This window comes from Hibiscus syriacus, unplaced genomic scaffold, assembly GCF_006381635.1.
Source record: "Hibiscus syriacus cultivar Baekdansim isolate YM2019G1 unplaced genomic scaffold, ASM638163v2 tig00111772_pilon, whole genome shotgun sequence".
Classification (NCBI taxonomy): domain Eukaryota; kingdom Viridiplantae; phylum Streptophyta; class Magnoliopsida; order Malvales; family Malvaceae; genus Hibiscus; species Hibiscus syriacus.
In genome coordinates this window covers 2,778,029-2,790,088 of record NW_024063173.1, presented here as the reverse complement: position 1 = coordinate 2,790,088, position 12,060 = coordinate 2,778,029, and the positions used below count along the sequence as shown (strand labels likewise).

The window sequence follows — 12,060 nt, the reverse complement described above, 5'->3', positions numbered from 1 at the left end:
AGAGATAAGGAGCTGTTTTCAATCGACTAAAAAGGATAGATGCTAAAGTAGGATAGACAACGACTATAGTTCATGCTAAGAGGTATTGCTACAACAACAGTCTGACAAACCAAGGGTTGTAGTTAATTCTGAGTAGTATTGCCATAACAACCGTCTAAGAATACCTAGTAATCCTGTTGGGCAGCTTAAGCAAGTCATAATAATTTATTCTAGACTTAGAGTAATTGTTGTCAATACAAAAGTTTAACATAAGTGCTCTGTGATAAGTCTGAATATGTGAGGTTGTTTGAATCATAGTTAAATTAACACTTGTCTTTATTTTGTTTACTTTAGTATTTTGCATATTTATTTTGCTTCGACCAAACTTGTCTGCAATCATCATAATATTTCCTTGCTTTATTAATATTAGTTTCTAAGTTGACAAGCTAGTAGGAATTAGTTTGTGCGACTAGTTCTAGTTGTGGTGAAGATAAATTTCTAATCCAATCCATGAGGAGACGATAACTCACTTACCCTTATTACTTGATCCGATTATATATACTTGCACAGAATTGCTTGACTTAGCATATACATTTACAAGCGATCAGTAAGGTTCGAGAGGAATTATGAGAAAGCTTAAATTAAAAACACAACTATAAAAGAAATAATCCAAATTGGTTCTTTTTATGCTTATATCTAAAATTTGAAGTCTATACCTACCACTCAAAGTGACAACCTTGTATCATACGGAAAAGAAATGTAATATTGATTCCCTTGATGCCACTTCTTACTGAAATTTCCAAGCATCCAACGTAAGCGTAAAATAAAATGGTAAATTTGTGCACCAAATACAGAAGAAAGTATAAAAGAAATGGTTATAGGCTAGCATAGTCAATATAATATAACTTTATTATGTTAGGACTTAGTGATCTGCAACAACCCGTTTGCGAAGTCAATAAGAACTCAAGGGGAAAAGAAACAAACCTGTGATTTTCCAAGCATCCACATGAGCACAAAATGGTTAAATTATGCATAAAAAACCTAAAAACGTATATAAAAAGAAAGTGATATAAGGGATAGGGCTAGCAAGTTCAGTATAATATAACTTGATCCAGTTAGGACTTAGCCATCGACAAACAACCTCTCTGTGAAGTAAAAAAGAACTCGAAAAAAATTGTTGTGAAAAGAAGACCATATATTTCCAAGCATCCGACATGAGCAGAAAGTTTATTTGATAAAAGAAATCGATCTAAGGCTAGCAGATTCAATATGGTATAACTTGATTCAGTTAGGACTTAATTATCAACAGCCACACCATTGCGAAGCCGATAAAAAATCAAGAGAATTGTAAGAAGAAAAACTATGAGTTCATAATCAACAATTTTCTTTTTAATATGAGCTTTGGAGAGATTTTCATGACCTACCTTCCTTCTGTATATTTACATGCACTCTCGTTCAAGCTCAAGCAGCATTTCATCTATCGGTGTCTGTCTCCCCGATTTCATCCCAGATGATCTAGTGTTTATTTCAAGGAACAATGAGATTGTAAATATTAGATTAGTGTTCGAATTTTTAGAATAGAAACAGGGAAGAATTTAACTGGGAATTATTTTGCCAAGAGGGACAGAAATAAAGAATTATGGTATATTTTGTATGTAATGGTCCACAATACCTAAAGTTCGTCTAGAAGGGTTCTACAGGTTGTTTCCAAATGAACAAGTGGATCAGTTTGCGGAGTGTAACATTATAGACAACACCATTTGCAGATAGAATACTTACTACGCGTGGTCCTTGCTGTGAGAAAGCCGTGAGATAACTGTTTTGCATATGAAACATAAATGACAAAAAGAAAAGCAGAAGAATAAGAAGATGTTGAATGTTGATGCCACTGCTGATATCAAATGTCCAAAATGAAATTCGGAAATACCTTTGTTTCCTCAGAAACGACTTCCACAGAAAACCCAAGCAATCGAACCAAGCTACAAAGGGTCGAACGTTGATGGCGTAACCTTGGAGGTGTGGACGGCTTTGACCATTGACGAGAAATAGCAGTACTACTCTATCGCGGATGAAAATGATGTGAGGGAGAGGCCGATTTGCTGAAAATGATGTTAGGGCTCGTGATCTCTGTTAATTTGGGGTTTTTATAGAAATTTGCGACGTTTGTAATCCAAACGCCTCTATAGTTATACTCTATCGCGGCATTTACTAAAAAAACGCCACTACTGTCCAAATCTTTTATGGCGTGTGCGTTTAAAAATGCCACTAAAGTATGACTCTTTCGCGGCGTTTTCATAAAAACGCTGCTAAAGTACAAATATGTTGCAGCGTTTGTTGAAAAATGCCACTATAGATTACACCTATTGCTGTGTTTGCATAAAAACGCCGCTAACGTACTATTCTATATCGGCGTTTGTTGTAAATGCCACTATATATTAACCATATTGTGGCGGTTTTTTATATAAACACCGTAGAAAGTTAGGTACATAACGGCGTTTTTTGGTACAAACACCGCTAATTACCTTTATTTATATAAGATTAATTGATTTTAAATTACTTTCATGTAGTTTTATCTAATTAACAACAACCATACATTTTAATTAAGGCAGAAATTATGCATAAAAATACTTAACAACAAAATACATTAAAATTTAGAAACATTAAAGTTATGCATAAACAGTCTTCACCATATTGTTCACTAGAATTTAGTCTTCATTGCTCCTTCGTGGGGAAAGGACGTAAAAAAACAGTTTTCCTTATTTGACGACACATCGTTAAGTTTTTCCTCCGTGTAAACTCTATATGGAGAAACTCTCCATCCATTTCACCAAATAAATCCCCTACCTCCGGTTCACTAAGAAGACTCCTTGCGCGCTTCAGTGCTTCACTTGAAACAGATAACGACCTTCCACCTACAGTATGAAACTTGATTGGAGGTGGCTTGGGAACTGAATCAAACATTAAAAAAATTTAAATAGAAGATAGAAACGTTTACTTGGAGTAACAGTAGAGGCAACGTCGTCTTCATTGAGGATAGATAATGCTTTTGCAATTAAAGATTCTTTCAACGCCACAGAGTTACCAAATTCGGTTCTAAACATCGGGTATTTATCCACTCCTCTATCATCGTTCTCAATAAGCTTCGAACATCCTATATGCATATGATATATGAAATTTGAGAGTACAAAATAAAAATATAGCGACCGAAACTTTCAGCGATTATTACCTTGAAGTAGGAGATCGGCCATGGAAGGGTATAGAGCAATAGGAGTTCATTTCGGGTCATCATCGAGTTTCAACGGAAAGTACGGACCTGTAGCCTCCCAACGATAATTTGATCAATTGTCAGAGCAAATACGCCACGTGGACATTCCGACGATAATTTCTCTTACTCAAGGCTACACCTGCTCTTTGTACCACAACCATTTGTTCACGTTTTCAAAAGCTATTATTTTTCTATTCGAATGCTATTATTTTTCTATTTGAAAGCAGAATAACACTGCTCCCAAGCAGTAAACCAGTAAAACATTATATATATTGTTTTCCTATTCGAAAGCTATTATTTTTCTCAATTACGTTAGCTTTTTGGGTTTTCCCCATTTTCAGAATACCAAAAACAATGAAAAAGTTCAGTAGTGAGAGAAGGGATCAAACCGTGCAATCGTGAGATAACTATTCGCCGGTGAGAGGGCCGATTTGGTCGTCGAGAAAGACAGAAGACGACGTCGCTTGGAATCGTTTGAGGGTGTTGTTGTACCAGAGAAATCCCTTTTAGGAAAGAAGAGTTGTAATTATTTTAGGGATCGGGCAGGAGAAAATGGTGGATCATATATTTCACCTTTGTCAGCGTTTTTTTTTAAAAAAGTCACTATAGTACATGTTTTTGCAGCGTTTTTATAACAAACGCCACTATTGATGAACCCTATTATGGCATTTGTCTAAAAACGCCGTAATAAACAACCATATTACGGAGACAAACGCCACAATAAACAACCATATTACGGCATTTGTCCTAAAACGCCGCTAAATTACTACTCTATCGCGGCGTTTGTTAGATAAACGCCACTATAAACAACCCTGTTGTGGTGTTTGTTTGGAAAACACAACTATAAACGACCCTATTCTGGCATTTGTGCTATAAACGCCGCTAAATTACTACTCTATTGCGGTGTTTGTTGGAAAAAGCCACTATAAACAACCCTATTCTGATGTTTGTGCTATAAACGCTGCTAAATTACCACTCTATCGCGGCGTTTGTTGGAAAAACGCCGCTAAAGTATCATTTTGTGGCATTTGGATTGTAAACGCCGCTATATGTTCAAATTTTGTGGCGTTTACTCTCCAAACGCTGCTACAGAACACTTTTGCTGTAGTGTAAGCACCCCTAGATGGGTTGGGCTAGGTCAATAACAATATCATATTAGTTGATTAATTAATAAGCTTACAAGGTATCAACACATAATTTTGAAGCAAAATTGTTCAAATGGGTTAATGTTATCCGAGCTGGGAAACAAGAAGAAGCTTCTTGGGAATTTTAAGTTGGTGATTGTGCCTTGTTAATATCTACTCCTATTTTTTTTTCTTCAAAAAAAAAAACTGCCTCACTGCAAAAGAAAACAATTTGGATGATCGTTTAAATTAAAAGACTTAAAATTTTGTAACCATCCATTGTTCAAGACAAGACAAGACAAGCTAAGAGAATATTGAAAACAATACGGATGAAGTGGAATGAAATCATCTGTTATTGGTAGCCACGGCAACATTTACCTTTCAGCTTAGATGCTAAAAGACGGGCACACTTTGTTACAAAATCCCCCATCAGACTCTGAGATTTCATTTAGTTTATGACCATCCGAAATAAGGAATGAAACAGATTCGAAAAATTCATATCGAGGCCTAATCGTGGTAAAGCACTTATCCCACATCGATCAGGAAATAAAAGAGACCACGAGCGAGGCTAAACAAATAAGAGGCAACTAGCTACATTGCTACATACTTACCTGGACGGGGTCAATGGGTGATCAATGAGGCCTATGGCCTAGGTTTGCAACATCCATTGCACTTAGGATGGGCGTTAGCCTAAGGTCTCCCCAATGTGGGAGAGCCTACGTCATTATTTGTGGTAGTGGGGGCCTGCGTTCGCGCAGCCTTTTTCCAATCCTAGTGTAAATTATTGGAGAATAGTTTTCGCCGAGAGAGATTGTTTGCAGACTTTAAAGTCATTTACAACAGCACAATTCCCTATTGCTTTTGTATATAAAAGGCATCAAGGTAAAGCAGGAAAACCAATCAAATGAGGCATTCAAGAAATCATGAGACGATAATCTTTTAAGCAGCAAGATTTTGAACAATGAATGGATAAGAAATCAGTCAACTAATTTGGACAAAAGCACGTCAACACATATATAAACAAACTTTTGTTGTACTGTCAGTTTACAAGAGACCCTCCATGGCAATCTTCATTGCTTGAACATGAACAATATTTGTATCCATTACTCCATGATAAGGACTTCAAAAACAAAGCAAACCTATCCACATCCAATTTCATAGAACCTTTAAAATGAGGTGACTGACAAGAAAAAGATTTTGTTTAACCTGACAACAACAACAAAAAATCTCTAGGATCACCAATACATCGTCAAAAGCTTTAATCTAGTGAAGGGTTCAACTTTTAACAGTCCATAACAACAAAATCATGTTGAAGTCGCTGTCTTCTCTTTGTCCATATTGTACTAAAAAAAAGTTGACTAAATCATCTAACTGGTAGTCAGGTAACTTCTAAATCATCATACTTCATTAAATTAACCAAACATTTCATTAGGTGATACAAATAAAAGTTAAGGGATAATAAGAAATAATTACCATACAAATAAAAACTAAAGGGTAATAAAAAATAGTTACAACTCTTTAAAGAATCATTGTTAGATATATTGAGACGGGGAAATCACCACAGTAACTTTGCTTCTATGAAAGCAACTTTTAAGGCCTGAAACATTTGAGCCAAACTAAGATATAAGAGCTATTTTTTCCATATAAGTATAAGACTGAGTTAAACAGGGAGAAGTTGATGAGGATTACCTTAATCTTCCTTAGTATATTTGAGATTCTCAATTTCACAATCCTTGAAATCCATCATATCAAAAGTCGTCTCATCCTTAAATTCAGAATAAGTATAGCATAAGAAACTATCTTTTGAAGTTAAGAAATACCATTTGCATTATATGTATATATGACCTTACTTGGTTAAGTCATTGGATGTTAGAAGTTGAAAAAGTGTATCGTCTCTTATGAAATTTGAAAATTCCTATAAGAGATCTGCATACAGTCTTTATCTTAAAATATTAATATTAGTCAAGAAAGAGAAGAGAAGAACAATATATTAGAATGAATTTAGGGTTACTTGGGTACTAGAAGTTGAAGGATATGCTTTGATATTCTCCAGAGTTTTCATATTCTTCTTCCCACGTCATTCTGGTATGATCAGTAGGTAAAAACAAAATTGTAAGTTATGTTATCGTGTACACCCATAGCCAACAACCTGAATTTAATTAGAATAATGAGCATTTGTCTAAATTCTAGATAATATATATAATTAACATCCTCCTCAATGAATAAATAAAATTTAATCCTAAAAAATAGATTCTTCTGTTATGTCATTCTATCATGATCATCATTCACCATTTATAAAAATACCTTTTTCTCAAAAGAGTTGTATTGTGCGAGTAAGGCTGCCTTCCCAATGCCCTTTATTTGCCCCCTCATGTGGTAGTACTTCATGCAACATTGGGGTATTTGAGTGTCCTTCATCTTTGGGCAACCTTCCACACGTACAGTTTGTAAGGATGGGAACCCAAAGTTATAATTCTCTGATGAGCAGAAGCTCTGCAACTTTGGTAGAGATGCAAGTTTCAAAATGTTGAGTTGGGGAAACTGATTTCATCATCACCATTATCATCCCCACCTTGTATTATTTCTTGTATATTTCTGCAATATTCTATACTCATTTCTCTGAGCTGCGCTAGACTTTTGGCTATTGTATGCGTAATTAATTTAATGATTCCACTACATTTCTCTACTTTCAAAGTCACCAGGTTCGAAAAGATACCGAGGATGGAACCAGATTTATTAATTTGGGACAAGACTCCACAACCAAAATCCTTCCTTTCCCTACCATAGATGCATCAATTCATGAAGATCTCGCAGCCTTAATTCAGTTATGAGAGAGAGTGACACCCATGTAGACTTTTCATCACCCCCTTCTTCACTTTGGAATATCATCTTTTTAAAGCCACACCACAATATTTTAAGTTTTTGAAGATTGGGTAAGGATAACAAGGGGAACAAGTAAGATGGCAGCGACAATACTTCCTTAGGATAAAACGAAAGATTGACAACTTTAAGGTTGGGAAAGCAGTGAGATACAAATTGTTGGCCATGACAATGACATATCTCCTTCATTCTATAATTCCATCCAAAAGCCAATCTATGCAGCTTTGGAAACGTATACTGCACAATTCCTATTTATTTATTAACAACAATAACAGAGTATATGAAGGAATAAATAGTGTAGGAATTAGGATGAATATACCTGATTCACCCAAAACAGGGGTTGTTTGACTGCTCTTTCCACTTGTTTCTTCTGAAGCAAACAATGTCTCCACTTTGTAACATCTATCCACTCTCATCTTCTCCAACGAAGTCCAATTTATAATAAGCATTTTATGATAGATACTCCTTAGATTTGGCATTCTTATAAGAGTTAAGGATGTCATGCATGGAAATTTAAATAAAATAACATCCGATTGACTGAATTTTGGAGAAAATAATTGCATAGTACTGTTGCTCCCTTTTTCTTGGGGTAGGGAATCAAATATTATATATTCCAGTGATGTACAAATCAAATATCTTCAGTCGGTTAAGCCCATGAAGTCTCATCAACATACTCGACGGAAAAAGATTCAATAGCTTAGGACAATCCATCAAGCTAAAGGAAGTTGATTTGAAAAAGGAATACTGAACAAGTTGGTTGGGCCATAGCCTTCCCAAGTTGTCCATGAATGAATAACCAATTCCATAGGATGTTTCATATAGCTCTCTCATAGTAAGATACATAAGATGTGGAAAACCTTCTGTATCAAACTCAAAAAGCAGATCCTTGGCACCTTCCAATCCCTCTATACATAACTCTTGGGCTTTCTTTATCAACATTTCCATCCCTTTATCTAAGTAATTGCCAATGGCTAACTTTTTAATATGCAACACTTTTAAAGCTTTACTCTTAGTGAACAAATTGATGCTACTACGGGGATCGAAATCAATAGAGAAACGTTGATCAAATCTAATGCCAACAAAGAAGACAAGTTGTTCAACTCTTCAAGTAGAGCATTACCTCCAACATTCCATCGACAAAAGCTATTGCCTATAAGTAGCTCTTCTAATCTACACAATTTTGCTATGACATTTTCTGAGATGACTTCAAGTTAAGAACATTCACTCAAATCTAATAAGTTTAGTTGGGTCAATTATGCTATCCCTATTGGCAATTGCGTAATAGTGGAATCGTGAAAGCTGAGGATATCTAATTTCTTCAGGTTCTCTATGATAGCTATCTCAGATAACTTGCATTCACACAAACGCAAGGTTTGAAGGTTTGTTAATGAAAGAAAAGATGAAGGTAGAGACTCAAAGCTCATACCAGTCACGCTTAACACTTTCAGCTTATCCATGTCTTTGAAAAAAGACAGAGACTCGGAAAGATTGATCATTATTTCGCAACATGAGTAACTTCAGACTTGAACAATCCACACCAGAAAGGTCGGCGATGTTGCTGTGTGGCAATGAGATAGCAGTGCAACCTTTGAGATTCTCCTTCCTCAACAATTCCTTCAGACGATTTCCATCCCTTATGACCCACATTCCCTTGTTTTTTGATGCAATTGAAATGGAAACATCGCGTATAAGATCATGCATTTTCATCAACTTGTAATCTTTTCCCTCGAGTAGTAAGCTAGAAGCTTTGAACTTATGGACTCGTACATATATTCTCTTCCTTTGCTTCTTCAAGCGTGTTGATGCGCTCCAAAAGATCTAGCCCAAAGCAATATTGCAGCAAATCAAAGACAGGGATATCGAAACTCTGAGGATGCAGGCCGCATATCAAGAACAAAGATTTGCTTCGTCATTTCTCAGCCATTTGTAAATCAGCTCAATGGTAGAATATACATTGTCTTGCATCCTCTCTACGTTTGATGAATTTGATCCCCGGAGCTGCAGTAAGGAATCCTCACAAAATCTCAGGTCCATGTCTTTCAAAGTGTTTGCAATTGCTAAGATAGTGACAGGCAACCCTTCACATTTTTCCTTCAATTCATTTGCTATACGTTCATAGTCGCCAGATATGTCACCCACTGTTTTTGGAAAAAGAATCATAGATTCTCCTTGGGATAAAATTTCGACTTTGGAACTCTTCTCAGCATGCGTGAGGCGAAGCACATTGAGGCTTCTGGAAGTCAGCAATATTTTGCATCCTGCAATGGAAGATCTTTTAGCAGCTTCATCCTCAAATGAGATACCAACCTCTTCAAGGTCAAGTTTCTGCCATATGTCATCCAAAACTACAAGGATCCTTTTGCCAGTCTTCAATCACTGGCGTAGCTGCATTGCTCCTCCAGTAACAGTCTCCTTCTCATAATGTAGGCCCAACATGTCAGCAATTTCTCCTTGAATTTTTCTGATGTCTGGATTCTGAGTGACAACGGCCACTGCAACTTAGTTGAACAAGTGCTCCTCCTATACTCTGGCAGCAACTTCTTTGGCAAGTGTGGTCTTGCCTACGCCGGCCATCCCATGAATTCCAACAATCCGAGCACTGGAATCATTTAAGGCCTCCATAATTCCCTCTAAGGCTTTTGTTCTCGATTCAAAGGCCTTGTAACCTTTGGTTATTATCCCCTCCATAGCAGGAGAATAAGAAACTTTGTCGAATTTCCCTTGTCCCAGGAGTTCACTGATAGCCTGCGCCTCTTCTACCGCTTTCTTTCTGACTTGGTAGCGAGATTTGACATTGGGACACAGCGCAAAGAAACATTTCTTCTTTGCTTTCTCCTCATCGTCCTTCAATTTCTCCTCAACGTTTTCAGTAAACTTCTTATTAACGTTGGCCAACCATTTGAGGACATCCGCTTCAATCTTCTCCGCATTCCTTATGGCCCTATCGGCAGAGTGCTGCACTCTACCTCGAGCATCTTCTAGCTTTCCAACTTGCTCCTTCAGATCCTGGACATTGCTGGCAACATATATTATGTACCCAATCTCACGTTTGATGACACCAAACGTGTATTTGGCAACTCTACTGGCAGCACTGCTTACAATAGATTGCATTTTTTTTCTTCTTTAAGCTATAAGAGAAAGACAACTATGAAATAAGCCAAATAACAAAACAAGAAACCACCACAAGTCTGTTACAATGGTTTTTTTTTTTGGTGTGTGTGTAATGGAAAGTGCGAAAGGGCAAATTTGGGTATATGGTTTGGTATGGTGTGAGGGAAAAGAGAAACAATGGTTAATGACAAAATGAGAAGGTTTGAGAGAGAAACTAAAGAGCTGCTAGAAATGTTAACTGTTGTAATATGACAAGAGATAAAAGTGAAATGGTAAAGGATTGAGGAAGCCATCATCTCTTCCTTAAAGCTAAATAATGGGGGAATGTAATTGGAACATTCTTTTCCTCCTTCCCATGCAAAATTTTGGATCATATTCCTTACCTACATTGCTTTTCAACTTACTTGTACAATCAAAGATACCATCAACCTTCTTGAAAACACTTCAAGAAAAGAACCATTCATTAGATGATATAATATGAGAGATTATAAATAAATTAGTCTTTCACCATAAACAAATTATACTTTCCTGTTTTATCGCTGGAAGAATGTAATATTCCAAATTAAGTTTGGTGAGAGCGTAGTTTTGAATTTCCTTTGTTTCTTTCTTTTGCTTTAATCAATGATTATTTACTCTATTGTGTCTCACATTTTAAAACATCAAGACAAGCTAAAGCACTTCATTCCGAACTCGCCAAAAAAATACAGTCTGCACACCAAAAAAGAGAGCACAGTAATTGGACAAAGTTCTATAAAGATCAAATAAATCTTTCTCTTTAACAATCGGTGGTTATTCCATTTAGTCAAATAAAAAACAAAATACCATGAAGATGAATAACGTTCAGACCAATTTCACAAAGCAGGGTGAACATTGCTCAAACATATTTATCTTGAATTAACTTGTCATGTACAGTGCTGAAAGTACTGCTTCAAGTTAGAATCATGTAATGTTCAATCAATTGAACAAATTGCAGTTATTTTGCAACCATGAACTATGCGCATCAGTTGAACAAATTACAGCTATCTAGGAAACAGATGGAAATCTCTCATGTCTAAAAGCTCACTATCTGCATATATTTTGCAATGAAACCATTATAACCTAGGAAGTGTTTAATGGTGTTTTACCAGTTCATTTCAAACCCAACAAGATTATCAATGTTATCAATTGTTTTCCTTAAACACAAATAAAAATTCATAAAAACAGCTTACTTCAGTGACAGCTTTGGCAATGAAATTCTTCTCCTCCATTTCTTTTTCAACTTACTGCACAAACATTAAGCTTACAAGTTCTTCAAAGAAAGGCAGTGTTTTTCAGCGCATGATTTTTGAAGCAAAATGGATGAACTGAGCTGAGAAACAAGAGAAAGCTTCTTGGAACTCTCAAAGATAATTCTTGGGATTTTTATGTTGCTGATTGTGCCTTGTCAATATCTACTCCTATGAAATACTGCATTGGACAACTAAAGCAAGAGAGGATTGAAGCAATTTGCCCAAAATCTTTAACATTCTCTAACCATTCAAGTTCAAGCCAAGCTATGCTTAGTTGTTTTCATGGACATTGAACTGGTTCACTCCAAAAATCAAGAAAGGATTGAAAACAATTTGCCCAAATTCTCAACATTGTCAATCCCATATCAAGTAAGAAAGAGAAGGGACCAGGAGCTGGAGTTGATAAATAAGAGGCACATAGCTCCATTGCAAC

General features: G+C 36.1%; 1 non-coding gene across 1 annotated transcript; it reads left to right on the top strand.

The window, feature by feature from the left end:
* Positions 1 to 4,971: 4,971 nt before the first annotated feature.
* On the top strand, positions 4,972 to 5,133 carry LOC120170181. The gene has a single exon (XR_005520744.1). It is a non-coding gene; the product is annotated as a U1 spliceosomal RNA (small nuclear RNA).
* Positions 5,134 to 12,060: the final 6,927 nt, after the last annotated feature.